We start from the raw sequence: 23,745 nt of genomic DNA on the forward strand, positions 1-23,745 counted from the left end.
AGTAATCTCCCTTATACTAATGGATTGTCAGCGCAAGGGTGGCAATCCTGCAGCAGAAACCATGGGATTATTCTGCCCACACACATGGTTTTCTGCTTTCTAATCTAGCAGAAGTAGTTGTTTTATTATTTTTTTTCTCTTTTAACTGTATCAAATCGGTGGTAAAATGTTCGGTCTCCATCTGGTGGATCTTGTGCTCTGCACTGGTGTCTGAGGTGTGTCGTTGGGCTGCTGATGGGTGGTTGGTGCCTGTTGGGGTGATGGTTCTGTGGAAACACGGATTCTGTTGGTGCCGTCATCTGCTGTGCATGTTGTGGTTCTTGTTGGTGTTGTCATTGATGCTGCAGGTGTTGCGCATGTTATCCTCGATAGCTTTGGTGTTGGGTGGATGTGGGCCCTGTTACGTCTCAGCTGCCTACCAGATTCAGTTTCTATAATGTACGATCTTGGAGTTTCAGCTCTACTGACAGAAACAACCTGTCTGATGGATATTAATTAGCACACTCAACTTAACTAGGATGTGTTGGTTTATAACACCGTAGAGTTTAGTGAACATCCCAAAAAATCCTTTCGTGTGACGACAAATGCTAAAATGCATCGAATTTCTATCGATTTATGAAATTTCGTCAGCACCAGCAGATGGCACCACTGTAATTAAATGATGTCAACTGAGGTCAGTTTAATGACTGAAACATGAAAAATAAGAACTGAAACAATTTTTTTCTAATGTTGCCGCTTGACAATTTTATTATAAATTTTACTTTGCATCTATTTATGGTAAATTAATGTAATGTAAAAAGAGCGATAGTATATGTTTCAAATTGTGCAATAAGACAATCCCTCCGTGACATACCTTGTCTGTTCTGTGAGTGTTGCAATGATATTTGTACAATCTAAAAAAATAAAAAAATGAAAAGAAGAATAGAAAGTTAATAAAATAATGATTTCTGACATGGAAACAATTGCGAAAAATTTATTATGGGGAATGGAAGATCTATTTGGTCAAACCGACCAGAATCCAAAACCACCACCACCAACAACAACAACAATAATCACAACTGCAATAATGACAACGAAGTAGTAAATACTTTGAAGTATTGAATTCTACCATCGCTAGAATTGCACCCATTTTATAGAGTACCAGTGGAATACAGTGAGTCGATTTACTTGACTTTACCCTCCCCCAAAATATGTAGCCTGGTCACTATGATAAATGAAATATTTCTAAACAAGATGACAGTATTTGATCGTATGCTTACCTATGAAAGAACCGACAACCCTCCACCTATTGTGAATCCATCGACAATCTCTTTTTACACATAAACCTTCCGTAATGGTAAGCCAAAATGCTCGACCGCAAACACAATCACCCAAAACTCTGCAGCCTTTACAATCTGCCAAATAAGCTAAAAATATAAACAACAATAAACTATAAAAAATAAATAATTATCTAAAATGTTTCATTCATAATTTTATTAATTTTATGAAACGTTATTAATATTCAAGTCTGCACTGGATTTCGATTTTTTAAATCGTTGATTATAATTAAGTATCTTGTTTATGTATATCAACATGAGAATAATTCTTTTAATCTGATTGGTTTTATTGAAAGTGTATAAGGCCGTTACTACATTTATGTTAAGAAGTAAAGACTATAGCTAGAATCCAGTATGCTGTTGCTTATATATATCCATGTATAAAATCTCTGAAGGCAGAGATTGGACTGATTGAGTAAACATACAGTGAAAAGCACTTAGCCGTGACCATCTCATCTTTTTGTACGTGTCTCTTGCTGCTATCTCCCGGCAAAAGGCTTGCATCGAGCTCATTGATTGGCTTATAAATGGGGAAAAAATAGACTTGAAATTGTAGTCATGGTTGTAATGCATGTGGAAAGACAGACATACTGGATATCGTAGTCATAGTTACAATACATGTGGGTGAAAAATATTCTTACAAGTGGGTATCTAGGTATGTGGTTCTTGCCTATTCAGCGGTTCTGTTTCTCTTTCCTATTTCAATTTGGTACTTTAGAATGTATTTTATATAAATGGAAAATCGTTTAACCATTTCTCTTTTAATTAATGATCTACTCAGATGAGAGAGATCAGCGTCGATGAGTGTTTTACAATGTATAACAGATTGGTGGGTGGAAAGGGAACAAAGTGTCAGTATTCTTAGATTGGAGAACTGGTCAGAAGGTTTACTACAGACTGAAATCTGATAAAGCTATTAGAAGGAGAGTGGTTCAGTTAATCTGGTTATGTCTATCACCCAGAAACCTGGACAGTTTGCAGGATAGTTTTAGTCTACCTCATATCTACCAGAAAACTTGGATGGTTTAAAAGGTTTACTCAGTCTGGCACAGAGTGTGATTGAACCAGGCATCAAAATGATTAAGTAGCGAACTTCTTAACCAAACAACTATGCTTGGACTGATACTAAATTGATGCCAAAGAAAGGAATCGTTGTTTAGCCCCTAGTTAAACATGATGACACAGATATATGAATAAAGGCATTCAAGAGTTGATCATCTTTTTGACGAGTGTCCAGAATAATTTGAGGGAGATTTGGCTGCTATATTTTTAGGTGGAGCTATTGCATAGAGGTGGCTTGTTTCCAGGGTTACTCTAGTGGAAATGCAAGGGAACAGATGCATTATTGGTAGCAGTGACAATACTTTCGGTGATTACTGCAGCTGTTGATGTGTCCCACACAAGATACGACAGCAGTATCAGCAGCAACAAAGGATGTTTATGTGCAATAAACGACTGGGCAATTAACAAAGACAGTGGCCTGTAAGCACACTCAGGATGAAGACTTTAGGTATGTTCTCGTACGACACTCAAGAAGTAAATCATATGGTAGCAACAAGTCTTCTTTCATAATCTCGTCCTGAATGTTCCACAGTGATACTGTTACAATAAATGAGAAATGAATTCAAACCTGTAGCAGTTGATGCAACAAGAAATATAAACATTATTGTCAGAACAGCCCTCATCTGCAATGGAAAAGTAAATAAAAAACATGTAATATTTGCATCAATGACCATGCTATTGGCACGTTCGCTTATCAATCTTGTGGTTCTGAATTCAAGCAAACTGCGCAGCACTTAAGACATTTGTCTTCTTCCAGAAATTTGTCTGAAGACTTTTGTTCATATATGCAGGAACACAAGTCTGACCTTGAAATAGAGCCCGTATTAAGGCTATACTTCTGGAAGCTGTGAACTTTTAACAATTTTTAGCAATATTTCAAGTCTTTCCAGCAAGTATACAGATTAATTTGAGTTTTGACTTAAAGAATTGAGGATATCCTGGAGATTATGGTCTTAATTGAAAAAACCGAAAATCATAGCAAGCTTATTGCGCTTTGTGGATTTGTGTTCGTGCACTTCACCATAAGTTTCTTAACGATGCAAACATTTTAATGAAATTTTAGTTTTGAAAGGTTTTGATTATGATGATGTTGATGAACTTAGCAAGTAATTGATGCACACACCAATAACCACATGCACTCTGATGCTTTATTTTCCATTTTTAATGAAGACCATAAACTCTGGGGTAGCACAAGTTGATTTCCTTTGTGGAATTTGGTGAAAATGAAATTCTTTAACAACCAACAGACAATATTATTTTGAGGAAAGAAAAAAAAAAAAAACGAAAGCATCTATTAATCGAAAAATTTATAGAAAATAGAAACATTACGTTAGCATTCTTGAAAGCACTCAGTATTACAGAATTTAGTCTGATTACAATTAATTGAAAGAGGGCTTAGGGGACCTTATTAAAGTAAGGTGACGAATTGGCAAAATCGTTAGAACATCGGAAAAATGCCTTGTGGTATTCATATCAGTCTTTTCGTTCTGAGTTCAAATTCTGCTGTTGTCGAGTTTACAATTCATCTCGCTGGAGTTGATAAAATAAAGTACTAGAGTCAATGCTTTCGACTAACTCCACCCCTCAAAATTGTTAACCTTATGGCTCATTAAGAAACAAATATTTTTACTGAAATCATTTTCTTCTGTAAGTTTACTATCAATGCTAAATAAAGATAAGTAAGTCATTTAATCTTTTCAAGAACTTTTTAATTTGCTAAAATATCTTTCAGCAGATGCCACTATAACTGGCAATGTGCAGAATATTGTCAGTGTAATACATACATTTCGAAATATGTAATTTAACTTGTACATTGATATAAGCATTCAAAAAATTCCCTAGTAGAATACACAAGTCCAAAATACTGTATACTAGGAGCAAACTAACAGCTACGAGTTTGCACTTACACATACAAATACATGCATGCACACACGCCCATATGAAACATATATGTAACAATAGTGTGTATGTCTGCGAGTAAAGAAAAAGAGTACTCAATATTTGTGTACAACAAATGTTTAATATGCTGGTTATAAACCAGAGTAGCATTTCGTTACTTTCAGTATCATATCCTGTGGATATTCTCCTAAAATAACCATTAGACTTGAACACAGTATCAGAGCAGCTAACCTCTCACTATCGGATCGAATTGTGTGCTGCAAGGGTTTATTTAGATTTTCATTTAGATATTTATGCTTTTCTGGATTGCTTGCTATTTACATATATACAAACAAATATACCAGCCCAAAGTCATGTATACATTTAGATATTTCTGCTATTGCATTATATTTTTAATGCTTCACATATAAAATTTATTTTATTTACTCAGTTTGAAAAGTGTTCGGAAACGAAACACCATGTCCACTAGTAACTAATACAGTTTCATCACAATACATACGATATAAATAATCTGATTTATGCACTGAATTCTATTTCTATTTTTATGTCAGATATGTGAGCGTGTGCTTGTGTGAATGTATGTGCTTATGAGACCATATATAAAGATACACGTATGTATGTGTGTATATATATATATATATATATATATATATATATATATATATATATATATATATAGATAGATAGATAGATAGATAGATAGATAGATAGATAGATAGATAGATAGTATTTATCAGTGCTTTCATCGTGTTTGTTTCTGAGACTCATCAGATATGATTTTTGACAGTAAATTTTGTACGTTTTATATAAATATAGACGAAAATGTTCTTTTGTTATTTATATGTGTTATCACTATGCTGTAGATTCTTGCACACAGTCAAAAAGTATTTTGGGTTTCGCCAAAATAATTTTCCTTGCAATTGGGGCGGGTTATACATTATATGAGATTTTGTGACTTGCAGTCCATCTCTATAGTTACTTTGAAAGAGAATCAAATTCTAAATTTGATATGGAAGCCACTGTCCAAATATTTGAAGATGTTGTATTGCATGTTCCGCATCTGTTATCTCTACAACCCTTCTCTGAGAATTCTGAATTACCCTTTAATGTGAATTTTGCAATGCTGAGATGATTCTAAAGATTTTTTGGGTTGGCGTTTAGTTTCGTGAAAGATATTTATTTCTCTTTCTTTCTTCCCTGCCTTTCTTTCTTTCTTTCTTTCTTCTTTCTTCTCTTTCTGGCCAGGCTTGCAGGGGTTCACCACACACACATGCTTGCATGCATCTCACACATGTACACGTGCATAGAGACACACGCATGGATAACAGAGGAACATTTTCTTCCATAATGTAATATAATATAATACATAATATGATGTAGGCAGACAGACAGACAGACAGATAGACATTGTGGATATGCATTTGAATAAGGTCTTCACTAGATGAATGTATACTTTAAACATAGCTTAGAAATCGAATAGCTTACCTCCTATGTATAAAATTATTTGTTATATTTCTTGGTACTGTCTAAAGTATATGTAACACAAACGTTATGGTAGAGTAGGAGGATATAAGTAACTGAAATATACTAACACTGCAATTAAATGTGTGTGTGAATGTATTTTCTGCTATGTGTTGTCATCAGTTATTTATCATCAATAAAATACTAACAAATTTTCCATCATCCAATCATTTACCACTGTAATTATATTTTTATGTCCATTTCATTAATTTTGTGATTTACAGTTTCTGATAAAAGCCAAGAGTATAATTCGTGGAAACCGAAGAGGAATTCACACACATAGGTGTGAAGATATTGCTATTTTGCTTCATTTAAATTGATCTAGAGAGAAAGGATCTGCCATGACATTCACCTGTCTTCCCTTATTGGTGAAGTCGGCGTGATTGGTAATGCATGAAGGAGAGATGAGTGCGTTGATAGAGCTTAAATATAAGTGGGAAGTGGCCTAATTTCCAGAAGCGGACACTATTGCAATGGTGACAATAAAGGTCGAAAGTCACATAGTGATGTAATGTATGTGGTGCAGTGTAACAGTCTGGACATATTAGTCCCTCTCTCTACTCTAGTCCAGTCTATTTATCTATGTCCGTTGTGTATCCGAAGTCAGCTCAGATCATGTAAACTGTGGATCAAAGATGAACCAGGACTGTGTTATCCTCTCTGTGATTTGTCAGATAGATTTGAGGTTTTAGACTTCCTGTACAAAAGAGTGAAAGCTATATATTTGCGAGCAGCCGTATCTGACAAGCACTAAATTATTCTTCCATTACAGAGAGAACTTTTCAATGTGAAACAGTTTGGTAATTCAGGGCGGCTGTTTTGAGATTAAATAATTTATAGTACTTAGATACTCTCTCACAGTCTCCTCTGTCTGTCTCTGTTTCTCTCTCTCTCGTCTTTTGTTTTTTTGTCAATTCCAACATATATATATATATATATATATATATATATATATATATATATATATATATATAAAGGGACTCTCACTCAGAGTAAAAGGCAGACTGTATGATGCATGCGTACGAAGAGCCATGCTACATGGCAGTGAAACATGGGCTGTAACTGCTGAGGACATACGTAAGCTCGCAAGGAATGAAGCCAGTATGCTCCGTTGGATGTGTAATGTCAATGTGAATACCTGTCAGAGTGTAAGTATCTTGAGAGAAAAGCTGAACATTAGAAGCGTCAGTTGTGGTGTGCAAGAGAGACGATTGTGCTGGTATCGACATGTGGTGAGAATGGATGAGGATAGCTGCGTGAAAAAGTGCCACACCCTAACAGTTGAGGGAACCCATGGAAGAGGTAGGCCCAGGAAGACCTGGGCTGAGGTGGTGAGGCAAGACCTTCATACATTGGGCCTCACCGAGGCGATGACTACTGACCGAGACCTTTGGAAATGTGCTGTGTGTGAGAAGACTCGGCAAGCCAAGTAAGATCGTTGCCAGTGCCCCTGGACTGGCTCTTGTGCGGGTGGCACATGAGATGTACCATTTTGAGCGTGGCCGTTGCCAGTACCGCCTGACTGGCTTCCGTAGGATTTTCGAGTGAGATCGTTGCCAGTGCCCCTGGACTGGCTTGTGCTGGTGGCACATAAAAGACACCATTTCGAGTGTGGCCGTTTTCGTGCGGGTGACACGTAAAAGCACCCACTACACTCTCTGAGTGGTTGGCGTTAGGAAGGGCATCCAGCTGTAGAAACTCTGCCAAATTAGATTGGAGCCTGGTGTTGCCATCCGGTTTCACCAGTCCTCAGTCAAATCGTCCAACCCATGCTAGCATGGAAAGCGGACGTTAAACGATGATGATGATGATATATATATATATATATATATATATATGTATGTATATATATATACACACACACACACATATATATCTATATATGTGTGTGCTTGTGTATGCATATATAAGATTACATGCATAATACGTACATATATACACACATGTATATATACATACATGTATATGTACATATACATGTATACATATATGTATATATATATATATATATGTATGATTCTCAACAATATAATGCAGTAAACCAGTGTAACGTGGATGAAACAATACCCATAAGAGGTTTATATATCCTCGTAGTGACATCATTACCAGCGTTGCCTACTGGCATTTGTGCCGGTGGCATGTTAGAAAATCATTCAAGCGAGGTCGTTGCCAGTGCCGCTGGACTGGCTCCTGTGCAAGTGGCATGTAAAAAACACCATTTGAGCGTGGCTGTTGCCAGTACCGTGTGACTGACCCTTGTGCTGGTGGCATGTAAAAGTACACACTACGCTCTCGGAGCGGTTGGCATTAGGAAGGGCATCCAGATATAGAAACTCTGCCAGATCAGATTGGAGCCTGGTGCAGCTATGCGGTTCACTTCAGTCAAATCGTCCAACCCATGCTAGCATAGAAAGCGGACATTAAACAATGATGATGATATATATGTGTATCTATGTATGTATATATATTTTATTAATGTATAGCAGAAGTTACAGAGTAACTCAAGGTCTGAGTTTTGTGCATTGAGTGGGTATGTACGTATGTATGTATGTATGTATGTATGTATGTATGTATGTATGTATGTATGTATGTATGTAGGTAGGTGGATAGCTAGGTAGCTAGGTAGGTAGGTAGGTATTTTCTGATGAGGATAACATGATTTCAACTCCTGGAAATATCCATCTATAATGCTATTGGTTTTTATTCCATTACAGATATTATGATGCCAGTTGTAGCTCATTCGAAACAACTGCTAAGATAAGACTATTACATCATTCCTTTTTTTTATATGCAAATATACAATCCATGTAGATACACTCACTACACCTACTTGTGTTTATTTGCTTCTTTTGTTCAGTACCCGTTTGACGAAGAGTGTTCTTATAACCAACTTTCTACACTGGACTCAACTACCCTGAATGAAGGAACAGGAACTTAAACTTTCATTTACCTGAACATCGCTTGGTGAATATCTTTACCATGTTTTCTTTAGCATTCTTTGAAACTCTCCCTTATTATTCTCTCTCTCCCTCTCTCTCTCTTTGTCTTTACATACATATATGTCTGTCTGTTTGTATGTATGTGTGTATGGATGTATGTATGTATGCATTAAGGCATAAAGTTAAGATATTTACTTGAGTTAAAGGCTACAGCATTATAGGTAACATCTGGTAAGACTATATTATAAAATATATTTACAATGTATATTTACAGGTGTCTATTATAATATAATGATGAATTATTACTAATAAAACAGCTGTTAACCTCTACAACTATTATGATAATGAAGCAAAACTACAAAAAAGATCTGAAAGCAAAATACACGAGGGCTGAAAAAGCAACATGCAATTTAATGTTGCAAAATTTCAAATTCTCTGCCATCGTCTTATAAAGTATGTAATCAGAATACACAGGACCAGGGAGTATTACAATCTCACTCTAAAACTCAGTGCATGATCTGGGAATCCACAACAAGAAAGATGCTTCGTCGAGTGGCTGGTTGGATTTGGGGATCTTTCAGAGAAAGAACAAAACGGGTACCAGATTTTTTCTATGAGAAAAACTTTTTTCCCTTGTCATCTGAACTGCTGCTCTCAATTACGATTGCTACAAAGCGTCAAACTAACAGTGAGGTTAGACACAGTCCAATGCTGTTCCAGTGGAAGAGATAAGCTGATGAGAGTTACTGGGTGATAGTAAAAGAACTAATATGTATTGATATGCATATACACATATATACATATGTACATACATACAAACATACATACATATTTTCATGCATGCATGCATACATACACTTTGACGAATCTACAGCTACTCTATCCAGATTACATGATCAGGTTTATACTTGTAATTATCGGGGCACTGGGATATGTAACATACGGCCTAAATACCAATCTTAAGAAATTAGGCTTCTCAAAACTAGAAAGGAGAAAGCTGATTTGAAGACTACAGATCCAATCCATCACTGAAACAGTAAAAATCTGTAAAACTTTCCAGGAGTTTATCATTTAAGTATTGGGTTATACCATAAATAATGCGTTTTCTTTATACTTCTTTTATTTTTCATGATTAAGATGAACAAAGTTCTTCTTTAATCTAGAATATACTCTCCTTCATTTCCTACAATGCTCTTCCATCTATCTGATAGACTTGCAAGGCCCCTCTTCTAAAATTCATTTGTCCATGACGAAAAATACTTCTCCAATACTGTTCTGATCTCGTCTACAGAATTCATAATTTTTCTGTCCAAATGATTTTGAAGACTGCGGAAAAAATATCCAGCGAATATGGTGGGTGGGGCATCGTTTCCCATTCAAATTGCTCCAACCTTTGGAATGTTATCCTCACCATGGCCCATCATTATTCTGGTGGAGGAACACCTTTCGTCTTGGAAGGGTGTAAGCTAAAGACGACGTTGGATGAATTTGAAGTCAGAGCATGAAGACAGATGAAATGTGACTAAGCATTTTGCCTGGTGTCTTAACGATTCTGATAGCTCACTGCCTTACGTAACCAATAAAATATTAGACAACATTCTATCAAATTACCATTGACCATCTGTAATCATTTATTTATCTCCATCTACTAATTAACATTCCACAATTTTAAAAAATGGAAGAACAAATTAGATCAGCCTACAATTTACCTCTAGGTCAACATTAATAATCTTTGTCCTTGTTGATCTATTTATCTACTTTCAAGTATATCAAAAGTCCAATATTTGAAGTTCCTTCATTTTTCGACAGGTTATGGATAGCATTATCGTTTTGGCTTCCCTTTGAATTCTTATTCTTACAATTCTGTTCATCTTTTAAATTTTAAATTTCCTGTTTCTTTTCAGCTATAATAGTTTCCCAAAGTTTTCTGTCCTTGGCATTAATTCCCTAGTTTTTGAAGTCGGGGTTATATTTCTTCATAATGGATTTTGAGACTTCTTTGAATCTCCTCTATTCTCCATCTCTGTTACGTTTGTCTTGCTTAATCTGAGAGCAGATTTCCTTAGGCGAACATTCATCTTTCATTCGAACAGACGACATTGATGATTCTTGATGATGAATGCTTCAATGCTTGTTGTTTTTGTTTTATTCTGTGCGCTTTTTTTGTTCTGTTTCCCCAGCTGCTATTCATATTCCAAAGACACGGTTGATGAAACTTTTAGATGGTGGTTCACTCTCCATCAGTATATTGTCCAGGCAACCCATGTCTAGTGGATGCTGGTTATCCCACTGTTCTTTAAACTAACATTAAAGATATAACAATCATGGAAACCTTTTGCTTTGGGACATCAAAAAACTTCCAGTATATTTCAGACGATTGCATCTCACGACCAAGAGGGGTATTGGACAAGATGTCCCTTCCAAGATACAGAATGGGGTCCACTTTTACCAGAGATGCCTTGACATGATCAATCAATTGCTCTGTCTAGTTTGTCTCATTTGGAGAATTTTGGTAAATGTTGTGAGTCTTTTTAAAGTTGGTCATTAGTCCAAGTTTCCTGTAAGCAATGTTGCAAGCATTCAGGACCTGTTGGAAAATATGTTCTGAGGAAGCCAAAGAAGTGTCTGGAAGATGTTTTCGTTTGGGACATAAAACCAACAAGATTAAATTGTCCATTACCTGCTCTGTAGACAATTTTGATTAGTGAGGGTGGGTTACAATGAAGATAAGGAACAGTGCTGGGGCAATGACACATCCTTGTTTTTACCTATTAATTTGCTCTGCAACGGTTCACAGTTGCTACAGCTGGCTTTGATTAGGCAGTAAACATATCTTCATGGATAGGAAATAATGACACAGGATGATCTCAGTTGGAGCAGAGTTAACTTTACTACACAACAACAACAGCAATAAATACCTAAATACCTTACAAATACGGCTATATGTGAAACACCTCCTACACCCCTGTGAATAGCACTTGGCACTTTTTCTATAGAAATTGTGACTTGTAAATTGGACATAAATATATAACTGCTGTGGTGAATGGATGTTTAATGGATTATTTCTTAGTATTTTAGAGATGATAAATTACTAATGACAATATATAGAAGAAAATATATGTAGAAATATGTGTGCACACATACGCATAAACACACATACACACAGGCATACAAAGACGTAGATATATACATATATATATAGGTATCTAAGAAAATTTGTATATCCAATTAGACATACACATGCATATATGCACTTGTATATATATTCATGCATATAGATATATGTGTGTATATGTATGTGAGTAAGTATGTGTGAATGTATCTATATAAACAGCTGAATACATATGTGTGTGAGTGTATATATATATATATATATATATATATATATATATATATATATATGCATGTATGTATGTGTATATATATATATATATATATATATGCATGTATGTATATATATATATATATATATATATATATATATATATATATATATATATATATATATATATACACACATACACATATATATATGTATGTATTGTGTTGGTGCTATGCAGTGGTTGACTAAATGTCTGTAATCTGCCATAACATCTGTGTAACATGTAACTTAAGCAGTAGTAAGAAATATAACAAACGTATGATTTGAAGGTAAGTTAGTAAATTTCTAAGTCATATATATCCATATGTAGATAATACGTAAATATGTGTGTGTTTTGTCAGAGTTGTTAAAGTATAAAATTACAAATAACAAAAATTTACTTGGTTCTGAGGGTTGAGTAAAATATGTTGTGTTTACTGGATTCACTGGGACTTCAAAGTTTGCTTCTTGTAACTTACTCAAACAATGGTCAAAATAGGGAAACAAAAAACAAGAAAGTATTTTCTTCATATGCAAGGGATTCAGATGGTGTAAATATTTTTCATTTAGCTCATTAGTGTGTATGTGTGTGTTCACGTGTGTGTGTGTCTTTTCCTTTATTGAATTCTTCAGACAGCTAGCTAGCGAGATAGATAGATAGATAGATAGATAGATAAATAGATAGATACATACTTAAATACATGTTTGATAGATAAATATGTTGTTGGTCTCATGTAGTTCATGATTATATATGTTCTTGGTTATAATTTCGCAATAAATCTAGTGTTTCTCGTTAATTTTGAATTAAAACTTCACATCCGCTGCAAAGATAACCTCTACGATATTACATAATTTTTGTTTTCTGTCCCAAAGAATCATGTCAAGTCTCTAATATTTACATTTTGTGGAAGTTTTGGTTGGAGTTAATTACCAATATTCCTTATGTTGGTGTATTTGAATATGTTCTATATAAGAAACATTTCTATATTTGTAACTATATGAACACACACATACACGAGCACACCTTTGCCAAATCACACTTACCTCCCTTGGCACCCATTATTTCAATCAATTCCTTCTCTCCAGTCAGTTCCACATGGAGTAACCATTAATTCAGATGCATTTTTCTTTCCTCATTCCTTTCTGTGAAAGAGCATCAGCCCGAAACATTGAAGATTTATTTCATGTTTCATAAATGTTAAACTAATACACCCTGTTTGCTGCTCTGTTCTTTTTTGTACTTTTTTTATTATACATACATGCATACACATATGTACGTGTATATGTGTGTGTGTGTGCATACATATATACATAAGTAAAGATGTTATTATTAATATATAAAAATTATATAAGTGGCTATTAAGCATAAAACCAAAAAGGTAAATCTATGAGTTTATAATTATAATTATAATTAAAGGTACTGGATAATACCAGATCTGTTAAAAATACGAGTCGCAAAATACACAACTAAGCCACAATATCACTTAAAATTTAACATGCTGATGAAATTGAGGAGCGAGTAAAAAGTCGACGTTACCATTGAAGGAGAAAAATGCAAATGAATTTGCAGATATACCCACATCACGTGATTTCGACTCGTATTTCTAGCAACGTATATATTATCCAATACCCTTAATTATAATTATAAATTTTAGAAATTTGATTTTTTGGCTGTTATCCCTGTTAACCACTTATTATTCATCGATAATAATATCTATTTATGTATAATTATACACTTCTATTGTTTGAATTTGGAGCTAGTGTTTCAACGATTTTAACAAGCATGATGAAGCGGGTGTTAGTTTAACCTCAGGCAGCAAGACCTACTGATGAGGACTAAGAGTATTATCTCAGGGTTTGAAATCACGTGATATGGGTATATCTGTAAATTCATTTGCATTTTTCTCCTGCAATGGTTAGGTTGACTTTTTACTCGCTCCTCAATTTTATCAGCATGTTAAATTTTAAGTGATATTGTAGCTTATTTGAGTATTTTTCGACTCTTATTTCCAGCAATTCTGGAACTATCCGGTACCCTTAATTATAATTATAATTATAAAGTTATGTGTGTGTGTGTTTGTGTGTGTGTTTTTTGTGATGTTTCATTTTTTGTGTATGCTTGTGTGTGTGTGTGTGTGTGTGTGCTGGCATATATGTATATTGAAAGATGATTTGGGAGATGATGGGAAGTATTTTATAAAAATGATGATGTGTATAAAATTGTTTTTAAGTGTCTGTGGTTGGGTCTATATTTAATTGTGGTTTATACTTGTTGATAAATTGTCTTTCTTTATTCAGTCTTTGTTGTTGATTGAAGGAATCTCAGATTCACTGAGTAGAGGGGAAATATTTTGAAATTAGGTAAGACCATTCCTGCACAGGTTACAATGTGGCTGTTTCAAGGAAATTTTCTTGTGCTTTTGTCTCGGATCTGTTGGTGATGGGTTGTTCTTCTGTTGCGTAATGATCCACCTGTCTGACCTATGAAATTGTTGGCAACCATTGCATGCGATTATGTAGTTCAGGTTTTCAGTGTTGCAGGTGAGATTGGACTTGACTTTGAAGGTTTAGCCATCTTTAAATTTAAATTCTGGTCCCTCAATTAGGTAAAGGCAAGTGCTGCAGTTTGTCCTCCCGCATTTTGTAACCGTTGGCTTGGGGGTTTCTTTGTGTTTTTGCTTCAGTAAGAATGAGTTTTAGTGTTTTGGGCTGCCTTTTGCTTTTGATGATATTGTTGTCTTTCTAAGATTTTTCTCATTTTTTCATTTGCAAATAAGATGGGAGGTTTTTGTGGATGTGATCAAATATTTCGGCATTCCTGGGATTGAAGATTGACATGAATGGTAAGACATTTTTCTTTCTTTTATTTTTTGCTTTCCTGTGTTCATTGATATCCATTTGTTTCACCTTGTTTATTCCGTTGGTGATTATGCTAGGGGGAAAGGGCCTTTGGATAAGTGTGTCCTTCAGTTCCTCTAGTCTTTATTCACATTTGGATGGTTCTGATACTATGGTACAAATTCGTTTTGTCAGGTTGAAAGGAATGTTGAGTTTGGTGTGTTTCGGGTGACATGATGTGAAAAGAAGGTACTGTTTGGAGTCGGTGGGCTTGTAGGATATGTCCATTTCTATTTTCCTATCTTGGTTTTTAATTAGGATATCGAGAGAGGCAAGTTCTTTGGGATTAAACTCCATTGGGAATTGGATGTTAATGCTAAGGTCGTTTATCATGTTTTTGAATTCAATTAACTTGTCAGTCCAAAGCAATCATCCAGGTATCTTTTCCAGTTGTTTCTGAGTTCTGTATGGAACGTGTCACCAAATGTTAGAAGAGACTGGATGTATATTTTTTGTTCGTGGAATCCCATAACTAAGGGGGTGTATGTAGGGACTACTATCATATCCAAAGCCGTGTCTGATGTTTGGCAATAATCCGAACCATTGAAGGTAAAAAAAGTTGTTTTGAAGTATGAATCTGAGTTCTTCAATGATAAAATCTTTTTGTATGCGTGCTGGCAGTTCAGATTTGTGAGTGTCGAACCAGTATAGGATTGTAGTTATTCCACAATCATGGGGAATGTTGGTGTATAGGTTAACAACATCAAACAAAGTAAAAATTGTATGTTTATTTACCGTTTTTGGCAGATGGTTTAGCATGTCTAGATCATCTCGTATGTATCTCTGTATGTGTTCTAAGAGGATTCCAAGATGCTGAGCCTGTGTTTCCCATGCCAAGTCTGCTATGGTTGGTCTCAATTTTAGATCATCTGGAGGTGTTAGATGTATGTATTTGTTTGTTGAGGATTTACAGGCATCATTTGTCCTTTTGCATTTATGGATTTTAGTTATTTCGCCCAGCGTGCTAACAATTCTACCAGCTCACCGTCCTATGTTTGTGTATAAATCTGCTTAGTAGTACAGAGTGTTTAGAAACTGTGAATAAGGTGCAAGTTTTGAGTACTTGTTGGTAACTTTTTTCTTCCTGTCTTCTAATAGTAATTGCCCAACTTTCTAGGCTCTTCTCACAGCTATCCCACATTCAAAAATTATACGGATGTTTTAAAAATTTTCATTCAAAAAATAATAAATTACGTATACATTAATAAAATGATAAATAATAGATTATGTATACATTAATAGAATAAACTGTCGGTTTTCCAAACAGCGAATGAGAGCTTAAAAGAATAAGTGCTAGACATTGCAAATGAGAATGGAATACTCAGCAGTGAATGCAATGAATATTTAAATTTGTGAATATTTAAATTTTCGAGAAAGTGGAGTTAAAAAAATTCAAGAAACTTGAGCAATCAAAATTATAGGAAATTTCTTAGAACATGAATTTATAAAAATATTTCCAGATGGTCAACCCATTAATAATTGCTTTCTTTTAGTACTTTTAGTAATTGTTATATACCTGATTAATAATCAGCTTTCTCCATTATAGTATGTATGTATGTATGTATGTATGTATGTAGGTAGGTAGGTAGGTAGGTAGGTAGGTAGGTAGGTATCCATCCATCCAGTCATCCACACACACACACACACACACACACAAATATATGTGTTCGTGGCAAATTTCTGGAAGAAAACACATGTAGAAAGTGCTGTTCAGTAAGGTCAACTCCAAGGCCATAAAGTTGTAAAGTAAACTTACTAATAGCACAGTTTTTACTGCAAATATACCTCATCTTTTATTTACATTTCCATTGCAGATGAGGGCTGTTCTGATGATAATGTTTATAGTGCTTATCGCACCAACTGATGCAGGTTTGTATTCACTTCTATTGTATTAATATTATTGTGGAACATTTAGCACGAGATCATGCAAGAAGACTTGTTGTTGCTATATGATTTACTTCTCAAGTGTCGGGACATGTACGTGCCTGAAATCTTCATCATATGTGTGCTTACAGGCATTTCCACTAGAGTAACCCTGGAAACAAGCCACCTCCATGCAATAGCTCCACCTATAAATATAGCAGCCAAATCTCCCTCAAATTATTCTCGACAGTCGTCAGAAAGATGGTCAATTCTTGAATGCCGTTGTTCATATGTCTGCTTCATCATGTTTAACCAAGAACTAAACAATAACAGTGATTCCTCTCTTTGGCATCGATTTAATATCAGTCCAAGCATAGTTTGTTTGATTAAGAAATTCACTACTTAATTATTTGATGCTTGGTTCGATCACATTCTGTGCTACACTGAGTAAACATTTTTTTGTTGTGCATCCAACATAAATTAAGTTGTGTTTGGTGCATTCCGCAGTGTTCACCAAATGGGAATCCATATAAATCCCACCTTCTGTATAATTTTTCATAATCTTGAGTGTGAGTTGTTTGGTGGTTTCTGTAAATTTTGGTATATTTCCAAATGATACACTGTTTGGTAAATGTTGTAGCCAAAAATCATTCTTCATTCTCTTTAATATGCTGGTCTATGTTCCATTTAGTTTGCATTCTCTTCTGTAAATGCTCAGCGCTTAGATCCATACATTAATATGCTTTTTTACAGAAGCTCTAAAATTGCATTTTGAGATCATTAAATAAATTTGATTCCTATACTTCAGACATCTTGTTCATTGCTGACTTTGCCAATTAAAGTTATACTTCCCTATCCATCTTTGAGGTTTCTAACGAGGATCTCAGAGAAAGAAAAAGCTCAATAGAGGTAAACTAAAGCCAAACAATCCTAACGGCTGAAAAATACAAAACAAAAATGGGAGCACTTTTCTAACATACTTGAACATCTTAGGCCAATATATCATTGAATGTTATAAAAAATTTTTTACCGATACCTGATACAGATGAACTTACAAAATACAAAATCAAAAGTATCAAATTCTTTTCATATGGCAGGGCACCAAGATATCTCAGAGTACCAGTAGAAGTATAGAAAACAGGAACAGTTTCTGATCCTTTATTTGAAGAGTGAAATAAACTCTTACACCAAGATAATACAGCTTCATGGTATGACAAAATGGTTTAGTACCAATCCCCAAGAAATCTAGAGTGTTATAACCAATACAGAAGCATTTATTTATTGGTTGCTGCAGCAAAACTCGGCAACATTATGTTGACTTTAAGAGTCAAACCAAATGGTTTTCGCCCAGGGAAAATTTATTGTACTAAGTACTATTACTATTAATAATCCACTTTGGACATTTATGCTTTCCTAATTTCTCTTTTTACTTTATTTTAGAACACAATTCATATTGCAAAGGCTGCATGGTAGTGGGTAAATGTATTTGTGGAAGGGCGTTTTGGGTTACCGCAACGAAACGTGGATGCAGGAAGCACGAATGTCGATGGAGCAGTGTTTTATGGAGAGTGTATAGTGTTAATATAAGTAAGAACACAATAATAGAATATTGTTATTATTATTAATACATTGAAATATTGATATCTCATGGGGTGACAAGATCACATATCTTGGTGGGAGATGAAAATTTATTTAATTGCTCAAATATTCACTTGGTACTTTATCGAGTACGAGGAGAGTACCGGAGTAATCAAATCGATTTCACCCTCCTTCAAAATGTGCAAACATCTATGTAAGATACAATTTTGTGTTTTGAAATATTTATTATTTTGTTGTCATTGTTGATCTGCTCTGATCAAGTGGTGTTATACTAAAAGGGATTTTAGCCATAAACATTTCATTTTTATTCAGTCCCAGTCTACTCAGGACAACATTATTTGATGATGCTGTTTAGGCCTAGGTCAGTCCATTTCCAGCAGACCTATGATCCATCCTGTCATTTTGCCATTGAGTAAATAGCACAAATCAAGCGATCCTTCCTTTTCTAAAATACAGGTCTGATTTGAGGGAGATTTGGCTGCTATTTCTAACAGCTCGAATGACCTGATAGTTACTCCCACTCTGGTCCCACTATTTCCTTGTGGTGTTTGGTCTAGAAACTAAATATCATTCAAGTATTGGTGTCAATATAACAAACTGTTTCTTCCCAACAAAAATTGTAGCTTTGTGCCGAGGTAAGAAATCATTATTTGTATAACGTTTACAAAAACTGTTTTAGTAGATTTTTGACAAATAATTTACATGCGGCTGCAGTAAAGATAAGAAGACTGTTTGAAACCATAAATATGTGATAGAAAAATGTTGTGAGTGTGCAAGTATATTGGCATTGTTCGTGGGTATAAGAAGATGTTGTTTTTAGGCCATTGTTGGATGGGTAGCAGGATAGAGTGTAATTGAGGATGTGAGGGCATGTGTGAGTGTGTCGAAGTAGAGGAATTGGTGAAACACATAACTTGGCAGAAGTAAAACGAAAGATGCGTATCTACAGACAAAAAAATAATACCACCCTATTTTTGCCATCCGATGTGTTTCTTCCATTCTTTTATTCCTACTCATTTGCACTCACGATTTTTGTGTACACACTTTCACACTAACCACCCAATGATTACACATATCTGCACATCAACATCCCATCCATCACTCACTGTCACTACCATACTTTCATCTCTCTCTCTCTCACACACATATATAAACACACCAAAATAACAACCACATGCACACACCACCGCTCTTAAATCCATGTCCAGACATAGATGTATATTGGTACATGCGCCGATTACATCTGCTCTTTTTCTCTTAACTCTTCTTTCTTATTTCTCTAATCCTTCCAGTTCATTCTGTGTTTTTTTTCCATCTTTCTGTTATATACACTCACTATTTCTCTTTCTCATGCTCAATATGCTTCTCTTCTTTTTCTGATGAAGGATGAACGTCCAAAACGTTAGTACACACTTTTTTTCCATTAAAACGTTAAACTGATGCCATATTTGAGAAAGTTCATTCTTTCTGGGTTGTTCTTTTTAATAGTTATTATCTTTACATCATATTTTTAATGCTAGCGTAGACTTGCCCTGGATTCGAACTCAAAACTGTAACACTGATCTCCGCTTTGGCACTCTATATTAGATCACCACCCAAATTACATGATATATATACATATATATATATATATATATATCAAAATTGTATGACTGCAAAATATATTGCATTGCTGTCGCATAGTTTTAATGTGAGTGAATCGTATTTTAACAGTCTGGTCCAAAGGACAAAGCTTACAGTCGTTTTAAGGAAAACTCTATTGAATGTTCTGTCAGAATATTAAATTATCACCGAATCTGAAGTTGGGCGATAATTTATCACAAGCAATACAAGATATGATTGGCTGAAATGAATCTCAGAAGGTGCATTAACTCATCTGCGTACAAGGCTTTGAACTTATATTACTAAATAAAAAAATGTGGGATAAAAACAATGTGGGATAAATACAGTGCTGTTATAGGGTCGATTTCCTGGGGAAGCAATCTATTATAAAATGTGAACCCACACAAAGTTACTTCAGCTTCCATAATTCCAGGATAAATGAATTAATTACTGGTTAAGTAATTGAGCTGAGTAAACAACTGCTTCCTACCCAACAATTAATTTGGAGCATTATGCTCATATTAGAAATCATTATTTTATTAACTTTCTGTTCTTTTCCAGACTGTAGGTCCATTTATGACGCACTTAAAGACCCCAAAAGATATGCTGTTGAAGGCTTAGTTGCATGTAAACACTAATAAATTGAAGTACAGACTCAGCATTATTATAAATTTACCATAAAAGGAAGCAAAATCGGAGTTCAATAAACTGTAAAAGTGACATTTGTAAAGAATTCTTTCAATTATTTTGATTTAATATTATTGTACCAGATTCAGTCATTGAAACCTAGTCAAATTGAAGCAAGGGCTTCAGGATTATAATGTTCCTAGAAATTTTTCTGGTGTATAAAGAAAGCAACAAATACGGATTTAAATATTAGTGCACACAATGTGTGTGCATGGAAACCTATGCATGTGATTGTGACAGGCTTCCGCACAGTTTCCATGTACCTAATATTACTTACAAAATTTTGATTGACTCAAAGTTATGCTGTAAGTAACCACTAAGAGGAATCGAAACTGAAAACCATTTACTTACAAAACCAAATTCTTAACTAATGAAGAATTTTTAATTGTGACAAATTTTTTTTACAGAATAAGATGCTGTTTAGTTAACTTGAAAATGAGATATTCATGAAATTAGCATTAAATAGTTACAAATTCAATGAATATTGAATTTATATTCTCATGTGATGCATTGTTCACTGATACCGGAACAATGTTAGGTATGACACTCAGATAGATTATCTGCTTGAAAGTAGGTTGTTGTTAAATTTAATACAAAAATCCATGGGGAGACAGATAAATAGTCAACATGTCTAAAGTAAAGTCCCTTAAGTATGCTTACTGCTATACAATAGATAAACAGTTAGATATATAAATAGGTAAACAAATTGCTAAAATTAATAGATAAGTTAGTGTTATTGTTTTTAATGCTGGGAGCTTTAAAAGACTAATTAGAAATAATTAGATAGGGAATGAAATATTCAGAGATATAATGATACACTTATGTCCTAGAAGTTGATCCTGATGCGGTTGCTCCTTGGGTTTTATCTCTAATAAATACAAAATGAGAGAAGAATCAATGAAGATGGATTTATTGTATAAAAACTGTGTTGAAATCCTGCCTGGGTCAACGTTGCCTATTATCTTATAGAGATCAATAAAATGCAGTACCAGTAAGGTATTGGGGTCGATGTCACAATCGCTTCCACCTACAATTGCTGCCGTTGTGAGAAGATTTGAAACTATTATCATTATTATCTTCACCACTGCTCCGATCATTTATTTCATACAATTAAGTCAAATCTGAAGTCCCAAGTCTTTTTAGGATAAAACGGATTTGTAGTGACATAGGGGATTATTGGAAATGTTTTTGTGTGCCATTACATCAAACACGATTAAAGTGGATCCTGATTAAAGGAAATTGCAAATGACATAGCTACAATTAGCAGGGAATGTCAAATTTTCACGCCTAAGTTTAGCAACCTAATTAAGATTTTAGACTGGATTCCTTCAATGGTAAACTTGCACCAAAATTCCGCTGATATTTCAAAAGTGTTGCATGAAAGTTACAAGTGTGTTTCAGAAAGATATCCTTGTGTCGAACAAATATTTCCTCAACCGCCTATTATAGCCTTTAGATGCAATAGAAATGCGAGAACTATTAACTAGTACCTCAAATCCCAATGAAAACTCCATTGGAATTTCTGAACACTAGCCCAAAAAACAGCCACGAGAGCTGTAAGCCCTGTTCTTTGTGCAACGGGGTCAATCAAATCAACTCCATCACGTGTTATAACAGAAATGTTATGATTTATACAGAAGGTGGGCTTTATAAGGATTCCCATTTGATGAGTATTGTGGAATGCACCAAACACTACTTGATGTATGTTGGCTGCACAACAAAAACAAGAATTAGATAAAGATTCAACAGACATAGACATGACATCAAACACAATAACAATAGTTTGAAGGAACATACTGAACATTTTACATCAAACGGTGAAAATATGGGAACATATTCTCAGAAAATATCCTGACTTCACTTTCAGTCTTCATGAGGATAAATATACCAGTGACCTTCAGCCATCATTCTCTGTAGAGATGAACAAAATGACAGAAGAATTTCATCCCATTTACACAAAATGTTTTGATCAAGTGTTCTCTTTCTTGCTTTCTTTTTTCACACAGTAGAGAAAAAGTAGGTAAGAAAACATTAGTAAATAACACGTTTGACTTTATCCTACATAGAATTTCCCATAATCTAATTAATGATTATCGCAACACTCATTGCACACCAAAACCCTAAAGGAAACATGCAAGTAATATGTACAAATCATAAAGAGACTGGAGCGAGACCTCACCTGCATCCATTTGCCATGCATGAGATCACAACGAGGCTCGTGATGGCAAACTGGATATAAGGGCCCAGCAAACAGATTCTATCTCTTTTTCACCGCAGGCGCTTGCTGAACATACTTTGCTGGCTAGGTCTCCAGGCTAGTCTGCATGTCGTATCTCCAGAGGCAATGGGCCCGCGTAACGAAGATACAACGAACACACACAGCTTGAGATGGCATACTTAGAGCAACACACTTCACCTTCTGTGTAACTTGTAAATAAAACTGATTGAGAACTTGTATTTTACTTAAGACTTCTTTCCTCGCCTGAAACAATACAAAGAATAAAAAATTAATGGGAGAAGGCGATATTCGGCCGATATTGTGAACTTTGCCTCCCATTATAATATAAACCTTAAGAATATTATTCATGCACTACCGTGTGTGAATGATATGTTTTGAAAAGATTATCACCACGACACTCGCCTTGATGAGTTCTATCATTTGAGGTAAAAAAAATGGGGGAGGGTGATTTGAGGCGTTACCACTCTCTTTTGCCCATTGGCTCCAGTAGCTTTTTTATTAATTTTTTAAATATATAATGGACGTCATCAGATTCGTCTGGTAGAGATCTCTCAGAGAAGTTGAATTTAAATACAGTTTTCTTTTGAAATAAGTAAAATATTTGGAGTTGATTTCAATCATTAATCATGTTTTTGCCAGTTTTTACTTCAATCCTTATTTTCTACTGGATATTTTTGCATATAAGTAACATGGATAGATTCCTCTTGCCAAGATCTATCATATAAGCTAAAGTGAAATATAGATTTTTAAAAAAAATGG

General features: G+C 34.7%; 2 long non-coding RNA genes across 4 annotated transcripts; one reads left to right on the top strand and one right to left on the bottom strand.

Annotated features, from left to right (window-relative positions):
* Window positions 1-716: 716 nt before the first annotated feature.
* Window positions 717-12,523, bottom strand: LOC128250447 (uncharacterized). The gene is made up of 4 exons (XR_016237723.1): window positions 12,500-12,523; window positions 2,947-3,001; window positions 1,260-1,406; window positions 717-893 (listed from the first exon to the last, which is right to left on the bottom strand). It is a non-coding gene; the product is annotated as an uncharacterized LOC128250447 (long non-coding RNA).
* On the top strand, window positions 8,595-20,780 carry LOC149131456 (uncharacterized). 3 transcript variants are annotated; one of them, XR_016237721.1, is made up of 5 exons: window positions 8,595-8,762; window positions 14,876-14,941; window positions 16,811-16,865; window positions 18,300-18,446; window positions 20,622-20,780. It is a non-coding gene; the product is annotated as an uncharacterized LOC149131456 (long non-coding RNA). The 3 variants fall into 3 exon arrangements; XR_016237720.1 differs by lacking the exon at window positions 8,595-8,762 and adding an exon at window positions 12,252-12,388; XR_016237722.1 differs by lacking the exons at window positions 8,595-8,762; window positions 14,876-14,941 and adding an exon at window positions 12,251-12,388.
* The last annotated feature ends 2,965 nt before the right edge of the window (window positions 20,781-23,745 follow it).

The sequence above is a fragment of the Octopus bimaculoides genome, chromosome 21, assembly GCF_046866305.1.
Source record: "Octopus bimaculoides isolate indiv1 chromosome 21, ASM4686630v1, whole genome shotgun sequence".
Classification (NCBI taxonomy): Eukaryota; Metazoa; Mollusca; class Cephalopoda; order Octopoda; family Octopodidae; genus Octopus; species Octopus bimaculoides.